Raw genomic sequence first — 14,984 nt, forward strand, 5'->3', positions numbered from 1 at the left:
TAGCTACCTTCTACATTATTTAGACTTCCCAAAGTAGAGTGATTAGAAAAATTTTTTGTTATATGCTCCTCGCCTGATATTGTTTACTTCTTGTAATTTTATATGATCTGTTCCCGTTGTATATAGTTGTATTTGCCTTATTTAGACAAAAGGGGGAGATGTTGGGGCAGCTGGCCCAATCCCTGCGTTCAGAGGCGTGGCTTCCCCAGGGGAGTAGAAGACCCTTAAATAGGATCGGGGCGCCGGAAGGAGCCCGTTTGCTATCCCCCGTGTTACCTTCTGCTCTGCTGGACCCTTGGTTCTGTAAGTTCCCTTATTTCCCCTTTTATTAAAACTAATTTATTATAAAAGGACTATTTTGATTATTTCCTAACCCCTCCGACCGCTGGTACCGCCGGTACAGGTCCTCAGTCTGCCTGCAGGATCAGGCAAGCATGCCAGGACTGCAACATGGAGCCACTTTTTCTGCAGCTCACGGGGCTGCATGCACAATGGTTGTACCCAGTAAGTGCGTGGGGTGGCCAGTACCAAGGGCAAAGAGGTATGCAGCAAACCTGGAGTTCTCACAGATCCTGCTTCTGGACACCCTGACCTGCTAAAAGATCATCCGGACTCTGGGCAACAACAGGATATCCCAGATGATTCTCAGCAATAGTCTAGTATTTATGGTGTTTCAGAAACCAGCAATCTTGAACCAGATCAAAGACTTGTTGCAATAAGTATTGCATGTAAAGCTGTTGGGGTCGGGGGTAAATACTGTGTGACACACTGTAGTTTGCAATGCCACTCTGTGCTGTAGAGGTGGGAAAGATGGCAGAATGGAGTGGTGCCTGTGGTTGAGAGAGGTGAAACTAGAACGAAAGCAGCAAGTGTGTGAACATAGCTGAGGTGGACAAGAGGCATGTCATTGCTGAGAAGGGCCACCAACAAGGTGTGCAGCACAGCAGCCTGGAGATCCCGCAGTCTTGAATGTGTTATGCAGTCAATCACCCTGGCTCTGAGCAGTAGCAGGATGTCTCAGTCAGAGAACGGCTTTTTTTTGGCGGGAGGGGAGCATCCTCAAAAGGCCTCCATGGTCCATGCTGCTTGGAGGAGGCCATGTTGGTAAACTGCAGTCAATGCTGCCACTGTAGGCCAATGTCTGTGATCCATGCTGCCACTGGACACAATTTCAGTGTCCACGATCCATGCTACCACTCAGGGCCATGTCAATGTTCATGGTCTGTGTTACCTCCAGAGGCCATATTGGTGGCCAACTGGAGGTCATGTTGGTGTCCGTGGTCTGTGCTGCCTCCTGTGATCATGTTTATGTTCCTGGCCCATATTACCGCCAGAGAACATCTGGATGTCTGTGGACCATGCTGCCACCTGAGACCATGTTGATGTTGGTGGCCTGTATTACAACCGGAGGCTATGTGGATATCTGTGGCCTGGGCTGCCGCTAAAGGTCATGTGAATGCTCATGGTCCATGCTGGCATTTGAAGCAATGTGGAAGTTCATAATCCGTATTGCCACTGGCTGGTAATGGAACAGAAGCTTCTTTTGCAGTGGTATCAAAGACTGAAGACTCATAATTAAGAATTATGACACTGAAGGCTTCTGTGCCATACCCTCCAAGCTCCCCAAGAAAAGAAACAGTGTAGGCAGGAACCTAGGGAAGAGAGTCCTTAAAGACTGTGACAAAGATGCTGAAATACATCTCTTCATAGCTGATGGATGGAGGGGGGGGGAACCTCAGTTAACTAACGGGGCTGGTCACTGGGAATTTGACCATGTTTCAATGAGTATATGGGCAACACGAATTGGATCTGGTGTACTTTTCTTTTTGTTTTTGTTTTTGTTTTCTTTTTTGTTGGGGGAAGGGTAAGATCACAAGGGTGGAAGGGTGGGTCTGGGAGGAATGGAAAACAAGTGTGATGAAGTGCATTATATAAAATGCCCAAATAATCAATAAAAATATTATGTTGGAAAAAATAAAGGACTATTTTATAACCTTTAAACTGATTTCGTTTTCTGGCCCTTAGTTTTCTCTTTTCAGAAAAGAAATATCTAATTTGTCAATCACAGAAAAACTAGAGTGGGCAAGTGTGTAACAAGTAAGGTCTATAAAGTATTTAGGATGCTTTCTGCACTGTCAGTTACTAATTCTGTGCGCACTGATATTGACTTTGGGCACCTGACTGCTGAAACTGTCATACCAAATAAAAGCTACCCTTCTCATTTCTCTCCTCTTTCCCTAATTCTACTGTTTCAAGAAGATTTTATTAAAGAATTGATTAATGTTTTTTTAAAAATAAAATCATAAAAGTTCTTATTTTTCTGCTTGCTTCATAAAGTAATGGTCAGAACTTTTGACCTTGAATTGCTTGACTTATTTACTCATTGTCCCTTATTATTAGTCTGCTATAACTCACTGAAAAGTTCACTACTATAAGAACAAAAGAAACACCAAAGCAAATTAGCTGCCAGAGGTGGGAGCAGCAGTATCTATCAAAAATTCTGCACTAATCTTGCAATACCCTCCTGCCAACTAAGTATAAAATAGTCTCTGAAACATCTTAAGTCCATCAAGAGGGACTCAAGGGATTGGATGGCTAAACAGTTAAGAGTGCACACTGCCTTTGCAGAGGACCTGATTTTAGTATCCAGCACACATGCTGGGTAGCTTACAATTAACAACTGGAATTAACTCTTAATTCTAAGGGATTCTGAGCTGGCTTCTGGCTTCCAAGGATGCCACACTCATATATACAATCACACTGACATATACTCATGATAAAAATGGAAGTAAAATCTTTTCTTAAAAAATAAAAAAAAAATCAAGAAACTGCAGGCCGCTAGTTTATGAAAATACTTATACTATTATTTCCTCTATTAACTGAAAGAAATGTTTCATTACAACTGATTAACTACATATTTTAAAATACATATTTAAAAATTTGTTTTATCTGTTTTTAAGTCATTCAAACAAATTTAAGCAATCCTTCTTTTTCTAGAACTCCAACACACTGATTTTTTTCCCCATTTCTTTAGCATATGGTGAACAAGTTTCTAAACAGATCAGGAATTGGTCTATTTAGACAAAGACAATAAAGATCAGAGAGATGAAGTAGATAAGCAATGCCCCCCAAACTCACTGGCCTTCCTAACTCATGTGAAGATGGAGCAGCACTGACAGCCAGGTTCCTCCAACTCCTCATCGTCGTTTCCAGACCACTTTTCTAACCTTCTGCCAAAACTGACAACTTCAGGGGTTAAACTCTTTGCTCTTCTCCATTGCTATATCATCTCTTCCCCTTTGGTTTACTGGAGATTTCACTTCTAAGCTTTTACTATTCCAAACATCAGTAAGACTACTCCTCACACCTATTGACTTTCAACCTACTAGCAACAAATTCCTTGGCCTTCTACATCTCATCTACTTAACATGCTATCAATCTTTCTCATGTAAACTTGTTGGATAGCTTTACTAGCTCTGAAAATAAATCCTGCTTTACCTTTTTATAGCAGATTTAATCCTTTAATACCTTTCTACTAATATATCCCTGTTCTGTCACCAGTTTTGCTTACAATTATCTTCCATATCAAACATGAAATCCACATGGTATCACTTCCAACACTTTCTAGAGGGCATGCTTAACAATTTACTGTTCTGTTCCATTACCATCACCTCCAGGTAAATCCTCTATTCCTTAAGATCACCACCTTTATTTGAGTAGATGAATAAAGCACAAAAAGGCTCCAAAAAAACAGAATAACAACTTTCAAAGAATATAGATTTCATCAATTAATACTTTTTTAAACACAGCTGTCAAACAATCTGCTTCAAAGTAAAAGTATTACCAAATGATGATATAACTAGTTGAAGAGATTATATTTAAATATCACAAGAGCTTTCAGACTACTCATAACAGTAGGTCCTAGACAAACATACCTATTACAACTTAAATTGTAAAATTATAAATCAATTCCAAGGCTGTTCTAGAGTCACTTTAACTGTTCACAGACCTATAAAGTAATAGCTCCATCATGCCACACAGATTTATTAAAGAGCCAGTAAGTGTGCTCTAAGATGAATTGACCAGTTTTTCGATTGATATACACTTCCACACTTGTGATGGCTGATCTTGGCTGTCAACTTCACAATATCTGGAATCAACTAAAAGTCAAGCAGCTGGACACATTTGTGAGAGTGTCTTCAATAAATTATTTGAGATGGGAAGACCTACCAAGTCTGGATCATTTGAGATTAGATTCCCACCTTAAACCTGGGCTACACATTCTAGTGCCAACACATGTAAAAGAACAAGTGAGAAGTTTTGCTTCTAGCCTGCTTGGCCTCACTCTCACAGTTCATTCCTGGTGTGCATCCAAGAGCCAAGTTCATTCCTTAACTGGCATTAGAACCTTCTTCGAGATTCCAATGTAGTCTAGAGACTAGCTAAAACATTCAGCCTTGTGGACTAAACAGCTATTCCTAGCCTTTATGTCAAGAGATGGCCACTGTTGGGCTAGTCAGACTACAACCTACAATTCCCCTTTAAATATATATACATTTATGCTATCTGTTCTGTTCCACTAGAGATGCCTGGATAATATCGGTAGTTGTCACTTACTCCTACGTTAGCAATTAAAGAATATCACAAGCTACAGAAATATACTTTTTGTTAGAACTCAAAGAAGCCAATAAAGGGAGCAGCATAAAATATATCTCCGATATCATTCATGGCAGGAATGAATTTGCGACTCTTAATCCTCAGTGTTTGTCCAGGTTAGGTTTGCTGTTGTTGCTGTTGTTGACACATGCTATAGTCATCTGGCAAGAGGAACCTCGATTGAAAAAAATGTCTCCACTGGATTAGCTGTAGCCACATTTGTAAACATTTCCTTGATTACTAATTAATGTGGGAGGATTCTAATATAACCTATATTCAATAAGAGTTTAGATCTCCCACATCCAAAAATAAATACAAATATTACAGGCTATTACCACTGCTCTTGGATGCCCACCAGACCCTCCTGGGAAGATAATGCACATTTTGATCTCAGGGCACAGAGAATTACAGTGGATACTGACTGGGAAGCATCCTTCTTGATGGCTAACTTTCATAGTACAACAGGGTGTTATGTGCTGTGGGATGATCTTTCTGTATGCTGCGAATATGGATTGTTCCTATTGGTTAATGATAAAAGCTGGCTGACTGATAGTCAACCAGGAGAAGTTTGGCAGAACAAACTGAGAACTCAGATGAGAAGGGGTGGAATCAAGAGAGATGCCAGTCAGTCACCAAATAAGCAGGACGTGTTGAAAATGAGGTAAAAAGCCTTGAGTTACATGACAAACATAGAAATATGGGTTAACTTAAATGTAAGAGTTAGCTAGTACTAAGTCTGAGCTATTGGTCAAGCATTACTAATTAAATTAAACCTCTAAATGATCATTTGGAAGCGTCTATGGGACAAAGAGAGCAGAGAAACTGCCATGCTGTTGAAAGAGAAATATCAACAGTCTTACCTATCTGTGAAGCCCAGCAGCTAAAATAACTCCTGCCTGGCATGATATGTACATGATGCCATAGTGACACAAATATTTTAAGGTAAGCTTATAATATTCAACTGTTTTCTGATTCAATTTATGAACAGCTACACAGGAGAAAATGCATACCTGGAACTGTAAATCTGGCCAAGAGCTCATGGCAGGAGAGCTCATGGGCCCTAGGAATGAACTTATGTGCTGACTACTATTATGTCAACTTGACACAAGCTATAGTCCTCTGAAAGAAGAGAACCTTAATTAAGAAAATTCCTCCAGAAGATCAGGCTCTAAACAGACAGTCCTGTAGGGCACTGTGGGTAGAGACACTCCTGAGATGGTTTCCTGAATTCTTTAAAAGAAAGCAAGTTAAGCAAGCCATGAAGAGCAAGCCATTTAACAGCAACAACTTATGACCCCTTGCAATAGCTCCTGCCTCCATGTGTCTGCCCTCCCAGTCTGAGTTCCTGCCTTGGCTTCCCTCAATGGACTGTGATATGTAAGTCAAATAAACACTTTCCTCCTTAAGCTGCTTTGATCACTGTGTTTTATCACAGCAATGATAACTCTAATTGAGACAACTTTCTTTCGAAATGGGCACAGCACCAAATTGCCCTTGAATATATATCTCTATAGCAACAGATCAATACAGCTCCCAGACCTCCTCAGAGAAGCTTAAGTAGGGGAACACTGAGCAAAGTGGGATGAATATGAGCAAACTACACTGCATGATTGTATGAAATTATCAAATAAAATATTAAATCAGTAAGAGTTTAACTACAATAGTCCCAATCAAAAGATACATTGTAAGAAATATTTTATTTGTGACTTTAATTCCATAACTCAATTAGAAAAAGAAAACCTACTAACCTTCAGTGAAATATAAGTTTTAAACAGACATATAACAAAAGATTAAATATTAAAATAAACATTTTATGAGCCCATAGTGAAATTTAATTTCTCAATATTTGGTCATTTCCAGTTCTAGAAACAGTAAACTCATGTAGACAGTGTTTCTCTCCTTAAAATGTAACAAAATCTTACAGAAGAACAAAAGAGACAATCACAACCTTGGTAGTAGGTCACCAGTCAGTATATTACACTTCTGTGTAATTAAAGCTGTAGCAATATTGCAGATTAACTTAATAAGTGCCTAAAAAACTTGACTTACTTGCCAAGTTTGAAAAGTTGTTCCATATGTAGTAAGTTACACAGACATGTATCATCTGACAAACACTAACAAATAATATTGGGAAGTTATCATTTTTATGAGAATCTTATTTTCCTCAAACAACATTTAAATTTGTTTCATATTCTGCATCTGGTAAACTGAGACCATCTTACAGATTTTGTGAGACTACACAGGTCTCTGTTCCATTTTCCCTGAGTATGTCTACAAGGAAAGAAGTCATGTTTATTTCAAGAAAACCTATTCACAATGCAATATCATTTTATAGCAATCAGGATAGCTAAAAAATAAGATATGATATAAAACTAATGCAGCAGAATATGGAAGAACTAGAATTACAGCTCACTATTATAAGGTTACAGATGCATAAATTATATATACTGTTCATAAACCACAGTGGAATTAAACTACAAATCAAAGATAGAGATGGTTGAGAAATCTCAAAACACCTGGATATTAAAACATTGCTAAATACACTAAATTAAATGAAATTAAAAGACAACTTATTAAAATTTGTGGATGTACCAAAACAACCTTTAAAAAGAAAGATATTGGCCAGGCAGTGGTGGCGCACACCTTTAATCCCAGCACTTGGGAGGCAGAGGCAGGAGGATTTCTGTGAGTTCGAGGCCACCCTGGTCTACAAGAGCTAGTTCCAGGACAGGCTCCAAAGCTACAGACAAAACCTGTCTTGAAAAAAGAAAGAAAGAAAAGAAAAGAAAAGGAAAAAAAATTAAAAAGTTATTAACAATGCATGAGTATATAGTTAACCTCATATATTTGTGGAGTCAAAAATGAAGTGCAGACTAAAATGATATTTTTTAAGAAACAAACTGCATGTATACTAAATAACCTAAGGCTCAGAAAGATTGTAAAAGACGGAGCAGAAAGATTATAAAAGCTAGCAAACTCAGGGAGTTTGATGTGAAATTCTCTCCCATAATGTCAGCAGCTGTGCTCACAAACATGTGTCTCACAAACATGACTGCCTAAACATGAGCTGTGCAGGCACAACAGACATGGTTAAGTATACAGGGAAAAGACCACAAGGCCTCAGCCTGTACACAGAACTGTAGATAACAAAGGAACACTCAAAGTAGGAGAAAAGTCTTCCAGAGAGAGACCAACTGACTATCCACTTTCAAATGGCCAGCCCCGAAACATACATACAAGTAACATTATTCACAGACTGGGCAGATTATATTTAAGAGAGAGAGTGTATGTGTGTGCATGCGCACACACGCACACACAAGCACGTATGTGTATTCATGTAACAACAAAGAAAAAGGGGGTTTAAAGGGAGGAGAAAGAAATGATGTAATTATATTATAATCCTAAAAATAAGAGAAATTGGAACAATTCTTTACAAACTGTTGGAAGATCCAACCTATCATAACCTTAATACTAAACCAAATCAGAACACTACAAGAAAAGTACAAATAAGTATCTGTCATAAACAGAAAATTCCCCAAAACAATGTAGAAAAATCATAATCAACAGTAAATTGTCAGGTCCAAAGAAACTCCATTTCCTGATGGCACAAAAGCCAGCATTCCTCAGGAACTTGTGAAGCCAGTTCCCTCTCCCAAAGGATCCATTAAAGTAATCACTGCCAAAAGGGACAAATGGCTATCCGAGGTGTTATCAGCATACCCCACCTCTGCCGCCCTCCAGGTTCCCTCAGTATCACAAGTACCTGTTACACATTTTAAAGTCCATGCTAGCATCCCAGCTCTTCCCATAATCTCCCCTACCCGAAACTCCCCCAGTTCACAGGCTTCTTCCCCTCAGCTACTTATTCTCCCAAAGGTGGGGGAACACGTTTTTCTAAATATGTTATTGTTCTACAGGTGTTATTAAAGGTGCTATTACCAGCGCACTTTCAAGGTAGGGATGCATGCAACCTATCACAAGCAGAATTTGAGACAATACTCTGAGGATAATATTGCTTTATGTATTTAGAGAAACTGCTCTGAGTCCCTGGGACTGACAATCTTCCTATCCTAGCCTCTTGGATGATGGAATTACAAGTGTGTGCCACCACATCTAGTCCCTTAAATTTTAAATTTGGTAGTTTTAGCTATGGAAAGTTCAGTTGCATATAATTATGTTACACAATTCAGATATTATTCCAGTAATTAAGAAAGAATGATGACAACAACTCCAAAACATATGAAAAGCCCGATTGTTAACTTACTATGGCCTACAGAACTAAAAAGCAGGAAGAGCACAGGAGCAGCAGATATTAAGGGTGATAATAAATTGCAAAAGGAAATTTCAAAAGTCACAACTTTATAACAAAATTTATGGAGACTACCTTAGATTAGAATAACACAGCGTTCCAGTAGCACATTACTATAGAGCCTCTCTCTCATTTTAAAGACAGTACTTCCATGTTTCTGTGAGCAGGCTCAGCAGTTTAGTGTACCTATAACCAAGCCTACCGACCTGAGTTCAATCCCTGGAACCTATGTGGAAGGAAGGAAATCACTCCCTCAATGTCCTCTGACCTCTACATATGCACCGTGGCAAGTATGTATGTGTATACAAGCACACACACACACATATACATACACACACATATACATACATACACACATACACATACACCCACAATACATACACACACACACACACACACACGCACACACACACACACACACGCACACACACACACAGTGGGGGTGAGAGCTGTAAAAACAATTTAAAACCCATTTTACTGGGCAAGCAATGATTGAACATATTCATTCCCTGCACGAGAGACTAAAGTCCAAGGCGGGTCTGACCTACCAAAAGAGATTACCTCAAAACAATGAAAGCTACATCTTAAGTCTTTTTTTCTTCACATCACTGTTTTCCTTGACTGGGATCCTGCTCAATCAAGGCTTTGCCAGCTACAGCGTTAATAACCTCTGCCTAGACATGCTGTCAAAACACCTGAAGGATTTCTTTACCCTTTTCAGTTACTATGCTACCGACTCCACCCAAGTCCAATGGCCGATAAACACTCTGACCCAACACCACTCTTTTTCCAAGGCAACTCTAACAAACTGCTTTGACAGCACTATTCACACCAGAGTAACAAATATGCTTCTACCTGTCCGCTGTTATCTACACTCCAAATTCTTAACTGCACACCTAAATCTAGACCTCGTACCCGATGGTGAGTCTTCTAAAAGTGACTTTAAATTACTAAGGGTAGGGAGTGCAGATATGTATAGAATCCAAATGTCACTTAAAAAAATGGGCCTGAGCTCAGGAAGGAAAATATGGGTCGCATTATAGATTCCCCCCTCTATGTTTATAGTGGTAACTTTGGCAATTAAAACAGAATTTAATCATAAAAATCTAGGGGCAGACTGCTGAAAAATGAATTGTCTGAATGTTGCTAAAGCCAAAGTGTATTCTGTAGTTTTAACTGACTTCTCAGCTGCATTCCAATTTGTTTCCTGGGGTCTGCAGAGATGGCTGAGGTTAGGCACATTTGCTGCTCTTGCAGAGGACCTGGGTTCAGTTTCCAGCACTGACACGGAGGCTCACAGCCATATGTAACTCCACTGCCAGGAAAGCCGAGACCATCTCCTGTCCTCTGCAGGCACTGCACAGCGGCAATCATACCACTAGTCACGGACACTTGCCTCTCAGGCTACACCCTTCCGGAGCCAGCCTTCTCCTCTCGGAGATCCCAAATCTAGTCCATAACCAAGTCCTGTCAATTTTGTCTTTCAAACATTTGAAAAATAAAAGCTACTTCAACTCTACTGTTGCCACCCTAAATCATTTCTTGTTCAAATTACTTTATCTCCAAGTACCTGGACTAGAAAGCAGCATCTTAGACGTGCACGATTCTAACACTGAGCTGCATCAAAAAATGATGCTTACAGCTATATTCAAAGCCATTCCAAGCATGATCTTTGAACTAACAATACAACTACTCCACAAACTTTTAAAAACTTTAACAGCCATCTGACATACAAGAACATTCATTCTATTGTATTGCTGAAACAAGACAAAGAGCAAGACAATCAAACACAAACGCCTTCCATATCTGGTCACACATACGGGCTCAGATAAACTGTCCCCAAGTGCTCTCTACACAGCACTGCTTTATTTCCCTAACAACCTAAAGGAAACCTCAGCATATAGATCCAATTTTTAAAACTAAGTGAGCTATTCAGAAAGGTGAGACGATTACCTACGGTAGCAAGCCCAAAGGGCGGGTAGCAAAGGATACAGACTCGAAGTCATTTGTTGTCACTGCATAGCTTACTCAACTGCACAAACAGTATTGTTTCAAGTTCCTATTTTGCACAAAGGGAATGGTAGTCCCAGTCTAAATAATATGAGTTTGTGTATGACACAGTGTTCTATAAACATTAGTCACTGATCATGATCTTAAACATGACTACCAATCCTCATTTAAATGGATCTGCTTACTTACTGCCATCTGTCAGTGCCACCCTAGAGGGTGGTGGCAGAGAGGTGGTCATAATCATTATTCTCTAACAGAGCATTCCTTATCCAATTGTCTACAGAAATTAAATCTGACAGCAATAACTAGTTTGTTGTCAGAAGTAAACTTTCTCAAGAGTGGTATACAACTAGTACCATGAAAGGTGCTTCGGAGATGAAGTAATTCATTACATACTCTGCAAGACATTATAGTATTAAAATTTTGATTTTTGCTGGGACCATGGACAAGGGCTTCAGTGTTTTCCAATGAGTGGCATACAACTGACACTCATTAGACATTTTTAAAGGACTGCACCTTTAGAAAATAGCGCTAAGCAAGAGACAGACACTGCATGCCAATTTTCTCCCTTCTCTCTGTTTCAAAGCTTTAAGAGTCAGATTCTATGTCAGTTATTCTTCTTCCAGTTGTGCTGCCTACATTATCTTAAAGCCAAAAAACAAGTGCAAATATGAGCAAACCAAGAAACTAATTTTAGCAACAACTAAAAAGAAGGTAGAGACAGAATCTGGATGTGCAAAACTTAGGACTGTTCTAGGCCGAGGCATAACTTTGGCAAAGGTAGTGTCACCCAAAGCATAATGCACATTCCATAGGTACTACTAAACCATTTCAGGCTCTACATGGGAGAATATTTTTATTTCAAGTTATGTACTGTGATGATTTGAATGAGAAATGTCCCCATTGGGTTCATGTGTTCCACACTAGGTCCAGCTGGTAATACTGTTTTGGGAACTACGGAATATATAGGTGGTTCAAGTCTTGCTGGAGTAAGCACATCATTGGGGAATGGCTTTGGGAGTTTCTAGCCTTGCCGCATTGCCAAACTGTTGCAAGATATTTGACTACACTGTAAAACAATGTGTTATTGTGATTGTTTAATAAAAAGCTAAACGACCAATAGCTAGGCAGGGCGAATAAGCCAGACTTCCAGGCAAAGAGAGGAACTGGGGATGAATCTAGGAACACAGAGCACACGCCAGGAGACTCAGGACAAGTCGGAGGTACCGAATGAAAGGTAAAAAGCCACATGGTAGAACGTAGATTTAAAAATATGGGTTACGTTGAGCTGTAAGAGCTAGTTAGGAACAAGCCTAAGCTACAGGTTGAGCTGGCTGGCAGGACAGAGAAAGACTTGTTATTCCTACGCTTGCTCTCTCTGGTTTCTGTGTGTGGTAGATATGCATTATCTTGCCTTCTTGCTCAGATTGCCTCTGATGACACCTTCCCCACCAGTATGGACTCTCCCTCTCAGACTATACACTAAAATAAATTCATTGTGTTGCTTTTGGTAATGGCATTTTATCCCAGCAACACAAAAGAAACTAATACAAGTTCATATATATTTTTATGTAATTACAAGGGCAAATAATTCAAATTTTTATTACTTAGAATAATGAAGTGAATCAAAGATATCTTACATGATAGTTCACAGAAGGTAAACAAATACAGAAAAAAAGTCACAACTTTGAGGTGAGTAAATTTTAGTAATCAGGCAAAAGTCTGGGACTATGAATGCATGAAACAGGTGCAATGACAAGAGCTGCCATTCTTCTAAATGGAGGCAGAGCTTTACTGCATGCAAAGTCATGAAGAAGACTACCAACCCAGCTCTGAGTGTTTAACTTGTTGCACTAAAACCATCATGTAATTCACCCACTACGAAAAATCTGGTAAGTCACTTCATTTGTACTCAAAACAATAAAATTTTACACATTCCAAACAGATATCTAAAATAGGCTCCCCAATTTTCCTATGCAAAAATAGGAAATGTAACGTTAAACCCGTGTTTTTAAAGAAATATTAATTCACATAATACAGTACAAATCATACATACATCCAAAATCTTAAGTGAGAAAAATAAAGCAACTCTCTTTGTTTGTTTGCTTTTTGAGACAGGGATTCTCTGTGTAGCTGCTGTGGCTGTCCTGGAACTCATTCTCTAGACCAGGCTGGCCTTGAACACGCAGAGATCCACCTGCCTCTGCTTCCCTGGGGGCTGGAAATAAAGGCGTGCTACACCACACCTGGGGCAACTCAATTCTTACCTTCCTTTCCTACCAGCAACTTACCAACAATCCCATCAAGAGGGGCTAAGAAGTGATGATACAAGTACCACTTCTGAAGTTATTTACCATTTCCCAGTACTTTAGGTGCATTAACTTCCGCAAGCACTACTACCACCAAAGACTTTTATCACCATCTCCTTTATACTAAAGGCTGAAAGAGTTAAATGACTTTCTCAAACCCAGAACAGGGGTAGGTAGGGAGTTTGGCAATTCAACTACGCTCTCTGAGCGCCTAACCATGAGGCAACACTTCTCTTAAGAATGATGGAATAATAATCTATAATAATCTAAAATATTCTGCTACTCTTATTATCGGGGGGGGGGGATTTTCTGAGTTATAAGCCTTTTACTACTTCAGTTTCCAGCACAATAAACAGTGGATTCCAATTGGAGAAGAAAATAAGAAAAGCCTCCTAACGGGACAAACTAAGCCCAGAATTATTCAGATATAGATGAAATGTCAGAAACGTGGAAAGAATGGACAGACAGCTTAACCATAATAATCAGTCATGGAAAGAGAGGAGACGGCTTTTATTTCTACAGGGACCTTCAATTTCTTCCAGGGAGAAAATTCTAACATCCCTTTCCCTTGAGTTAGCACACAAACATACATTATACTTAAGAAGAGGGCGAATTAGGAGGAAGACACCAGCAAAATCAAAAAAGGGGAAGACAAACTGTCGTTATTTAAAAATTAGATACTGAATCACGGGATTAGCTTGTCACGTCCTGGTAAATGAGAGCAGTTAGGGACAAGTGTGTGGTTGGAGACGCACACTCCTGTGGTCTGGAGAACTGAAAAGTCGCCCTAAAATGAGCTAACAGGCACGACAGTTTTCAATAGCCCTGTTTGAGGAGAGGGGGACAGGGGCAGACGGCAGAGGGGTGCAGCCGCTCGCTTTGGGAAGGAAGGGAAAGGCATAAAGGCGTAGCTGCCTGGATGCAGGTGAAGAGGGAGTTAGACGCGAGCAAAAGGGGACCTGGGACACAGCAGCGGGCTCCGGGAGGGCCAGGGTCGACCCGAGGAAGCAGACGCGCCAGAGGGAGGGCCCCGGGGACAGGGCCGGAGGGCACCGGCCGCAGCGGCGGCGGCCGGCGCGGCGAGCGGAGCCGGCCCGGAATCGGGCAGCGGCAGCAGCACCTACCCGGACACGCGGGGCGGCGGGCGGACCCTCGCCGGGGGCCGAGGCTGAGGCGGCGGCGAGCTCCTACAGCGGGCGCCCCGGCCAAGCCGCATCCTCCTCCCGGACGCCCTCCTCGCTCTCACAGGCTGCTAAACTTCTCGCCCACCGTAAACACACCCGGCCACCGCCAGAGGCTGCGCTTAGCCCGAGCCCCCGCCCGGCCTTCGGGCTCGGGCGTCCAGTTTCCGGCCCGCTAGTCACCGGGGCGCGTGCGCCGAGGAGCCCTTCCTGCTCCGAGGCTGGGAACTTCCGGCGGCGGGTGTGCCTGCTTGCTGGGCTGCAGGCTTGAAAGTGTTAGGCAGTTTACTGCCACCCTCGCCCTTGCACCTCCTAGTACAAAGCTTCCCCTGATGCCTCCTAACTCAGGAAGTGCCACCTAATAATAAAACAGGAGGTCCCAGTGCCCTTTAGGATGCACCGAGGTGTAACGTTTGCTTACCTCCCATTCTGAGCCCCAAACTGTCAGTACTAATAACTGAAAACTGAATCAGTGTGTGTAAATCGTGGAAGATAAAAACTCTTTAGGTTAGAGGGATT

General features: G+C 40.9%; 1 protein-coding gene across 4 annotated transcripts in view; it reads right to left on the reverse strand.

The window, feature by feature from the left end:
- Spopl (speckle type BTB/POZ protein like) overlaps positions 1 to 14,642 on the reverse strand; it is a 64,516-nt gene extending 49,874 nt beyond the window's left edge. For all 4 annotated transcript variants that reach the window (XM_038337381.1, XM_042055467.1, XM_038337379.1 and 1 more), the window contains exon 1: positions 14,409 to 14,642. The gene's annotated coding sequence lies outside the window, so the exon portion shown is untranslated. The remainder of the gene's footprint in view (positions 1 to 14,408) is intronic.
- Between the last annotated feature and the right edge of the window lie 342 nt (positions 14,643 to 14,984).

Source organism: Arvicola amphibius, chromosome 7, assembly GCF_903992535.2.
Source record: "Arvicola amphibius chromosome 7, mArvAmp1.2, whole genome shotgun sequence".
Taxonomy (NCBI): Eukaryota; Metazoa; Chordata; class Mammalia; order Rodentia; family Cricetidae; genus Arvicola; species Arvicola amphibius.